Source organism: Equus asinus, chromosome 20 (genome assembly GCF_041296235.1).
Source record: "Equus asinus isolate D_3611 breed Donkey chromosome 20, EquAss-T2T_v2, whole genome shotgun sequence".
Taxonomy (NCBI): domain Eukaryota; kingdom Metazoa; phylum Chordata; class Mammalia; order Perissodactyla; family Equidae; genus Equus; species Equus asinus.
Window position 1 is genome coordinate 28,446,936 of NC_091809.1, and position 10,260 is coordinate 28,457,195.

A 10,260-nucleotide genomic window follows, 5' to 3' on the forward strand; every position below is an offset into this window, starting at 1 on the left:
CCCAGAAGCAGAAGTTCTCAAGCAACAATTTAAGGGCCCTAAAGAAACAGCATTGCAGCTTCCTTTGTATGAGATGTTCCCAGTACACTCTAAGAGCACTGTGGAAAGTGAGTTCTTTCTCAACTTCCTAATTAGCTGGAAGCAGGACGGACTGTGGCTTCTCTCCCCTTGAGGGATGGAGGCATTGTTTTGTTCCTTCCAATTCTAGAGCAATGTAGGACACAGCTGAGAGCAAACTTGGCCTTTCTGTCTTAGGTGGTTTCTGATACTCTCTCCACCAGTGCACAATGGTGATATGAGACATTGCCAGTATGCTGTAAGAGCACTGTGGAAAGCACGTTCTTTCTTAACTTCTAAAGATCAGTTGGTTAAAATCCTATTGTTTCGCTCCTCCTCAGCATGTGGAAGGACAATCATTCGTTTCTCAGCCAAATGATTCAGGATGGACATGTGTGACCCACCTGCCTGACACACTGGAACCAACTGCTGGACACTTCAGAACCATCATCTAGAAACTGTGGAAACAAGAGAATAGGGTGCAGTACAAGCCAGAAGCACCTGCAGGACACGCCAGAATGACCTGACTCACATGCCAAAATGACCTGCCAGATATGCCAGAACCACTTGAAAGACACTCCGGAATCACATGCCATGCATGCTGGAACCACCTCTCAGATATGCCAGAACCAGGTGTGCAACACACCAGGACCACCTGCTGGACACAGCTGGACCACCTGTCAGGCTTGTGAGAACCAGCTCCTGGATACACTGGAAACAGGTTTAGCACATGCCAACACCAGATGCTGGACATGACTGAACTACTTGCCAGACATGCCAGAATCAGGTGCCGGACACACTGGAACCACCTGCCAGACATGTCAAAATCACCTGCTGGACACACCAGAACCATGTGCTGCACATGCCAGAATCACCTACCGGACATGCCAGGACCACCTGCTGTATACGCTGGAACCAGGTGCCTGGTTAGCTGGAAGTACCTGTCGGACATGCCATAACCAGGTGTCAGACACGCCTGGACAACCCACAGGACACAGCAAAATCACCTGCATGGTACCCCGTAACCATTTGCCACACAGAACGGAAACACCTGCTGGACACGCCAGAGCCACCTGCCGGATACGCCAGAAACAGGTGCAGCACACATTGGAACCAGGTGCACCACACGACTGAGCCACCTGCTGGACATCACTGAACCATCTGCTAGACATGCCGAAACCACCTTCTGGGTGCACCAGAGCCATCTGTGGCAAACGCCAGAACCACCCACCGCAAATGTGTGACCCACTTCCTGACATGCTGGAACCAACTGTTGGACATGTTGGAACCATCATCTGGACACTCTGGAACCACACACCGCTGCTGTGAGAATCAAGTCCAGAATGTGCTGGAAGCACCTGCTGGACACGCCAGAAACTCCTGACTCACATGCCAAAATCACCTGCTGGATACCCAGAACCACTTGACGGACACTCCAGAATCACATGCTGGGCATGCCGGAACCACCTCTCAGACATTCCAGCACCACATGCCTGACATGCCAGAACCACCTCCCGGACACACCTGAACCACCTGCTGGACACGCCTGAATCACCTGTTGAACATGCTGGAACCACCTGCTTGACTCTCTGGAACCACCTGCCAGATATGCCAAAATCACCTGCTGGACACCCTGGAACCAGGCCACTTGGATGCCAGAAAAACCCAACATACATGCCGGAACCAACCACAGGACACTCTGGAACCACCACACAGACATGCAGAATGACCCACCTGACACACCGGAAGCATCCACCGGACACGTCAGAACCACCTGCAACCACCCGCCGGACTCACTGGAACCATCACTCTGACACGCCAGAACTGACTCTTGGCCATGCCAGAAGCACTCAATGGACAGTCCGGAACCATCTTCCGAACGTACCAGAACCATATGCCAGACACACAGGAACCACTTGCCAAACATTTCGGAACCACCTATTGGATATGCCGGAACCAGGTGCCAGATACACTGAAACCACCTGCCTAATGTGCCAGAACCAGGTGCCTGACACGCCACAAACACCTGCCAGATAAACCGAAACCACCAGGACAACACGCCGGAACAACATGTCAGACACACCAAAATCACCTGCTGGATATGCCAGAACCACTTCACAGACACTCCGGAATCACATGCCAGGCATACCAGAACCAACTCTCAGATATGCCAGAACCACCTGCCGGACAAGCCGGAACCACCTCCCAGACAGGCCTGAACCACCTGCTGGACACGCCTGAACCACCTGCTGGACACGACGGAGCCACCTGAGGGATATGCCAGAAAGAGTTGCAGCATGTGACGGCACCAGGTGCCCCACAGGACTGATCCACCTGCCAGACAAGACTCAAACATCTGCTGGACATGCTGAAACCACCTTCCAGAAGGGCCAGAATCATCTGTGGCACACGCCAGAACCACCCACCAGACATGTCTGACCCACCTGCCTGAGACACTAGAACCAACTTTCAGAGACGATGTAAGCATCATCTGGACACTCTGTAACCACCCACCACAGACATGAGTATTAGGTTCAGAATGCGCCAGATGCACCTGCAGGACACGCCAGGACCACCTGATTCACATGCTGAAATCACCTGCCGAATACGCCAGAACCCTTTACGGACACTCTGGAACTACCTACCAGACTCGCCCAAATCACCTGCCCAATACACTGGAACCAGGCCCCTTAGGCACTGGAAAAACCCGGCCAGACATGCAGGAACCACACACTGCACACTCTGCTTCTGACGTATTTGGCAGGTAGTTTCAGTGTATCTGGCACCTGGTTCCAGCATATCCAACAGGTGGTTAGGAAGTGTCTGGCAGGTGGTTCCTGTGTGTCTGGCATGTGGTTCTAGTGGGTTCAGAAGATGGTTCCGGTCTGTCTGTTGGTTGCTGCCGGCATGTCCAGGAGTTGGTTCTGGCAAGTCAGACTCACGGGTCCAGTGTGTCCGGTGGGTGCTTCCTGTGTGTCTGGCGTGTCATTCTGGCAATACAGTGTGGTGCATCCAGAGTGTCTGGAGGATGGTTCCAGCATGTCAGGCAGGTTTTTGTGGTGTGTCTGGCACCTGGTTCTGGTGTAATTGTAAGCTGCTTTCAGTGTATCTGGCACCTGGTTCTGGCATATCCAACAGGTGGTTCTGAAGTGTCTGGCAAGTGGTTCCTGTGTGGCTGGCACATGGCTATGGGGTGTACTGCAGGAGATTTTGAGGTCTGCTGAGGGCTGTCCAGGCGTGTTCCACACCAGCTTCTGGCGTGCCCGGCAGAAAGTTTCAGCAGATCAGGCACCTGGTTCCAGCGTATCCAACAGGTGGTTCCAGTGTGTCCGGCACGTGGTTCTGGCATATCTGAGAGGTGGTTCCAGCATGCCGGGCATGTGATTCCAAGGTGTCCGTCAAGCGGTTCTGGCGTATTTGGCAGGTGATTTTAGCATGTGTGTCGGGTGGTTTTGGCATGTCCTACAGGTGCTTCTGGGGCAAACTGGACCTAATTCTCATGTTTCCCCAGTTTCCAGATGATGGTTCCAAAGTGTCTGACAGTTGGTTCCAGCGTGTCAGGCAGGTGGGTCACACATGTCCAGCCTGAATCGTTCAGCTGAGGCTTAGGAGGAGAGAGACAATAGGATTTTAACCATCTCATCTTTAGAAGTTAAGAAAGCACTCACTTTCCACAATGTTCTTACAGCATACTGGCAACCTCTCCTACAACCCTTGTGCACTGGTGGAGAGAATGTCAGAAAGCACCTATGTCAGAAAAGCCAAGTTTGCTCTCAGCCATGTCCCACGTTGCTCTAGAGTTGGAAGCAACAAAACAATGCCTCCATCCCTCAAAGGGAGACGAGCCACAATCTGTCTTGCTTCCAGCTCATTAGGAAGCTGAGAAAGAACTCATTTCCTAAGTGCTCTTAGAGCCAACCCCGAACATCTCATACAAAGGAAGCTGCAATGCTGTTTCTTTAGGGCCCTTAAATCATTGCTTGAGAACTTCTGCTTCTGGGACATTTGCGTCTTGCCAGCCCGGTTCAGACGAAATGCCTACATCTTGTCCTTAAGCAACAGGGCTGAGGCCCGAATGATAGTCCTTCCACATGCTGAGGAGGAGACAGACAATAGGTTTTTAACCAACCACCCTTGTGCACTGGTTGAGAGATTGTCAGAAAGCACCCATGTCAGAAAGGCCCGTTTGCTCTCAGCCATGCCCTACATGGCTCTAGAGGTGGAAGGCACAAGGCAGTGGCTCCATCCCTCAAGGGGAGACAAGCCACAAACCTTCTTGCTTTCAACTCTTTAAGAAGCTGAGAAAGACCTCGCTTTCCACAGTGCTCTTACAGCATACCAGGTATCACTCATACAAAGGTAGCTGAAATGCCATTTCTTCCCAGCCCTTAATGCCCTGCTTTAGAATTTCTTCTTCTGCCACATTTCCATCTTGCCAACTCTGCTCACATGAGCTGCCTACGTCTTCACCTTAAGCAGCGGGGCCATGTCCTGAATGATTGTGCTTCCACATGCTTAGGAGGAGAGAGATAATAGGATTTTAGCCAACCGCCCTTGTGAACTAGTGGAGTGTCAGAAAGCACCTATTAGAGAAAGGCCCCTTTGCTCTCAGCCGGGCCTTACATTGCTCTGGAGGTTGAAGGCACAAAGCACTGCCTCCATCCTTCAATGGGAGACAAGCCATAAACTGTCTTGCTTCCAGCTCTTTAGAAAGCTGAGAAAGAACTCATCTGACTTTTACAAAGGAACGATGCCACTTAGATGCTGGAAAACCCCAAGAGACATGCCAAAACCACCCACTGCACACTCTCTAGCCATCACACAGTCATGCCAGAACGACCTGTCAGACACACCAGAAGCACCCACTGTACATGCCAGAACCACATGGAACTACCCGCCAGACAGAGTGGAACGATTCTTATACGGCAGAACCTTCTCTTGGACATGCTGGCAGCACAAAACAGACACATCAGCACCATCTTCCAAAGGGAGCAGAACCACATGACAGACACATTGGAACCACCTGTTGGATATGCCACAACCAGGTGCCAGATACACTGAAACCACCTGCCGAATATGTCAGAACCAGGTGCCAGACATGCCACAAACACCTGTCATACAAGCCGGAGGCACCAGCCTATCATGCCAGAACAACCTGCCACAAAAGCCAAAATCATCTGGCAGATACAGTGGAACCAGGTCCTCATACACCAGAACCAATTCCTGGAAAAGTTCAGAACAACCTGCCGGAAACACCAGACTGACCAACCGAACATGAGAGAACCAACATCCAGACATGCCAGAACCAAAACCTGGATACTCTGAAAGCACCCATGGCACACCACAGAATCGGGCTCTGGACACACGGTAGCCACCTGCACGACACGCTGGAACCACCTTCAGGATGTACCGGAACCACATGCCTAACACACAGGTAGTTTCAGCAAATGAGGCACCTGGTTCTGGCGTATCCAACAGGTGGTCCTGGCATGTCTGGTAGGTGAATCCCGCGTGTGCAGCACATGGTTCTGGTGTATCCGGCAGGTGATTTTGATGTGTCCAGCAGGTGGTTCCAGTGTGTCTGGCACCTGTTTCTGGCATGTCTGGCAGGTGGTTCAGTCGTGCCCAGCACCTGGTCTTGGCATGTGCTACACCTGTTTCCAGTGTATCCGGGAGGTAGTTCTCACAAGACTAGCAGGTGGTCCAGGTGCGTCCAGCAAGTGGTCCAGGTGCGTCCAGCAGGTGGTCCTGGCATGTCGGACACCTGGTTCTGGCCTGTACTGGACCTGTTTTTAATGTATCCCTCATATGGTTCCGGCATGTCCAGCACATGCTTTTGGCGTATTCGGCAGGTGACTTCAGCGTACTGGGGCCCTGGTTCTGGCGTATCTGACAGTTGGTTCCATGGTGTCTGGCAGATGGTTCCTGTGAGTTTGACATGTGGTTCTGGGACGTCCTGAATGTGGTTCCAGCATGTCCGGCAGATTGCTACTGTGTGTCTAGAACCTGATTCAGTCCTGTGCTGTTGGTGCTTTCAGAGTTTCCTGGTGTTGGTTCCGGCAGTTCTGGCTGTCATTTCCCGCATGTCTGGTGGGTGATTCCGGCATGTCTGGCATGTTGATCCAGGCTTTTCCGGAAATTGGTTCTGGCATATCCAGGACCTGCTTGCGCTGTATCCGGCAGGTGATTTTGGCATGTCCGACAGGCTGTTCTGGCATGTTAGGCTGATGGTTTTGGCATGTCTGGCAGGTGTTTGTGGCGTGTCCGGCACCTTGTTCTGGTGTATTTGGCAGGTGGTTTCACTGCATCTGGCACCTGGTTCCAGCATATCCAACAGGTGTTTCTGAAGTGTCTGGCAGGTGGTTCCTGTGTGTCTGGCACGTGGTTCTGGTACATTCAGAAGATGGTTCTGGCCTGTCTCTTGATTGCTTCTGGCATGGCCAGGAGTCTGTTCTGGTGTGTCAGAGTGATGGTTCCAGGGTGTCTGGCTGGTGGTTCCAGGTGGTTCTGGCATGTGCAGTGGGTGCTACCGGTGTGTCTGGTGGGTCATTCTGTAAGTCTGTGCTGTGGTTCCAGAGTGTCTGGCGGGTGGTTCTGACATTTATGGTGGGTTTTTCTGGCATCCTAGTGACCTGGTTCCAGTGTATCCAGCAGGTGATTTTGGCGTGTCCGGCAGGTGCTTCCAGCAAGTCAAGCAGGTGGTTCCAGCATGTCAGGCAGGTGGGTCACACATGTCCGTCCTGAATCATTCAGCTGATGCACAAATGATTGTCCTTCTACATGCTTATAAGGAGAAAGACAATAGGATTTTAACCAACTGATCATTAGAAGTTAAGAAAGAACTCGAATTCCACAGTCATCTTACAGCATACCAGCAACTTCTTATACCACCCCTGTTCTCCAGGGTAGAGAGTGTCAGAAAACACCTACGTCACAATGGCCAAGTTTGCTCTCAGCTGTGTCCTACATTGCTCTAGAGTTGGAAGCAACAAAACAATGCCTCCATCCCTCAAAGGGAGACGAGCCACAATCTGTCTTGCTTCCAGCTCATTAGGAAGCTGAGAAAGAACTCAATTTCCATAGTGCTCTTAGAGTGTACTGGGAACATCTCAAAGGAAGCTGCAACACTGTTTCTTTAGGACCCTTAAATCATTGCTTGAGAACTTCTGCTTCTGGGACATTTGCATCTTGCCAGCCCAGCTCAGGTGAAATGCCTACATCTTGTCCTTAAGCAACAGGGCTGAGGCCCGAATGATAGTCCTTCCACATGCTGAGGAGGAGACAGACAATAGGCTTTTAACCAACCACCCTTGTGCACTGGTTGAGAGATTGTCAGAAAGCACCCATATCAGAAATGCCCGTTTGCTCTCAGCTGTGCCCTACATTGCTCTAGAGGTGGAAGGCACAAAGCACTGGCTCCGTCCCTCAAGGGGAGACAAGCCACAAACCTTCTTGCTTCCAACTCTTTAGGAAGCTGAGAAAGACCTCGCTTTCCACAGTGCTCTTACAGCATACCAGGAAGCACTCATACAAAGGTGGCTGAATCGCCATTTCTGCCCAGCCCTTAACGTGCCACTTTAGAACTTCTGCTTCTTCCACATGTCCGCCATGCCAACCTGGCTTAGAGGAAATGCCTACATCTCCCCTTTAAGCAGCGGGGTCAAGTCCCAAATGATTGTGCTTCCACATGCTTAGGAGGAGAGAGACACTAGGCTTTTAACCAACTGCCCTTGTGCACTGGAGGAGAGAGTGTCAGAAATCACCTATGGAAGAAAGTCCCCTTTGCTCTCAGCCATGACCTATGTTGCTCTAGAGGCAGAAGGCACAAAGCACTGCCTCCATCCTTCAAGGGGAGACAAGCCATAAACTGTCTTGCTATCAGCTATTTAGGAAGCTGAGAAAGAACTCTCTTTCCACAGTGCTCTTACAGCATACCGGGAACATCACATACAAAGGCAGCTTAAACGCCGTTTCTTGTCAGCCCTTAACTCGCCAATTTTGAACTTCTGCTTCTGCCACATTTCCACCTTGCAAACCCTGCTCAGATGAAATGCCTACATCTTCCCCTTAAGCAATGGGGACAAGGCCCAGATGATTGTGCTTCCACATGCTTAGGAGGAGAGAGACAATAGGCTTTTAACCAACCGCCATTGTGTTCTTGTGTAGAGAGTGTCAGAAAGCACCTATGTCAGAAAGGCTCCTTTGCTCTCAGCCATGCCCTACCTTGCTCTAGAGGTTGAAGTCACAAAGCACTACCTCCATTTCTCAAGGGTAGACAAGCCACAATTCTTCTTGCTTCTAGCTTTTTAAGAAGCTGAGAGAGAACTCACTTGATTTATACATGAACCATTCCACTAAGATGCCAGAAAACCCCAAGAGACATGCCAAAACCACCAACCACACACTCTCTAACTGCCTCACAGTCATGCCAGAATGACCTGCCAGACACACCAGAAGCACTTCTATACATGCCAGAACCACCTGGAGCCACTGGCCAGACACAGTGGAACAATGATTCTGACAGTACAGAACCTTCTCTAAGACATCCCGGCAGCACAAAACAGACACGCCGGAACCATCTTCCAAACATAGCAGAACCACATGCCAGACACATTGGAAACACTTGTTGGATATGCTGCAACCATGTGCCAGATATACTGAAACCACCTGCCAAATATTTCAGAACCAGGTGCCACACACGGCACAAACACCTGTCATACAAGGCAGAACCACCAGCTTAACACACCGGAACAACCTGCAGGAAACGCCAATATCACCTGCCAGATACAATGGAACCAGGTCCTCATATGCCAGAACCAATTCCTGGAAAAGTCCAGAACAACCTGCTGGAAACACTGGACTAACCCACCAGACATGCGGGAACCAACAGCCAGAAATGCTGGAACCAACACATGGACACTCTGAAAGCAAGAATGGCACAGGACAGAATCAGGTTCTGGACACATGGTAGCCACCTGCTGGACACTCCAGAACCACCTTCAGGATGTACCGAATCACACGCCAAACACACAGGAACCACTTGCCAGACACCATGGAACCAACTGTCAGCTAGGCCCGAAACAGACGCCCGGTACACTGAAGCCCCCTGCCGAATATGCCAGTACCGTGTGCCAGACACACCAGAACCATGTGATGCATACATCAGAAACAGGTCCAGCACAGGCCAGAACCAGCTGCCTGACACGCCAGGACCACCTGCTGGATGCGCCTGGGCCACCTGCCAGTCTTGTGAGAACCACTTCCTGGATACACTGCAAAGAGGTGTAGCACACATCAAGAACAGGTGCCAGACACGACTGAACCACCTGTCAGAAATGCCAGACCCAGGTGCCGGACATGCTGGAAGAACCTGCTGGACACGTTGAAATCACCTGCCAGATGAGTCGGAACCATTTGCTGCACATGCCGGAATCACGTACCAACATGCCCAGACCACATGTTGGATACTCTGGAACCAGGAGCCTGATTAGCAGATGCTACCTGCCAGACATGCCAGAACCAGGTGCCAGACCCACTGGAACCACCTGCCGCACACATCGAAATCCCCTGCCAGATGCGCCGGAACCATGTGCTGCACATGCCAGGATCACCCACCAGACATGCCGGGACCACCTGTTGGATACATTGGAACCAGGTGCCTGATTCTCTCAAACTACCTGCCGGACACACGAGAACCAGGTGTTGGACACGCCTGGACAACTCACAGGACACAGCGAAATCACCTGCATGATACCCCATAACCACCTCCCACAGAGAACGGAACCACCTGCCAGACATGCCAGAGCCACCTGATGGATACGCCAGAAACAGGCACAGCATACACTGGAACCAGGTGCCCCACACAACTGATCCACCTGCCAGACAAGATTGAACCATCTGCCACACATGCTGAAACCACCTTCCGGATATGCTAGAACCATCTGTGGCAAACGCTGGAACCACCCACGCACACGTGTGACCCACCTGCCTCATCACGCTGCAACCAACGGTTGGACATGTTGGAACCATCATCTGGACACTCTGGGACCACCCACTGCTGATGCGAGAATCAGGTGCAGAATGTGCCGGAGGCACCTGCAGGACATGCCTGAACCATCTGACTCATATGCCAGCGTCACCTGCCAGATTCGTCAGATGCACATGACGGACACTCTGGAATCACATGTAGGGCATGCCGGAACC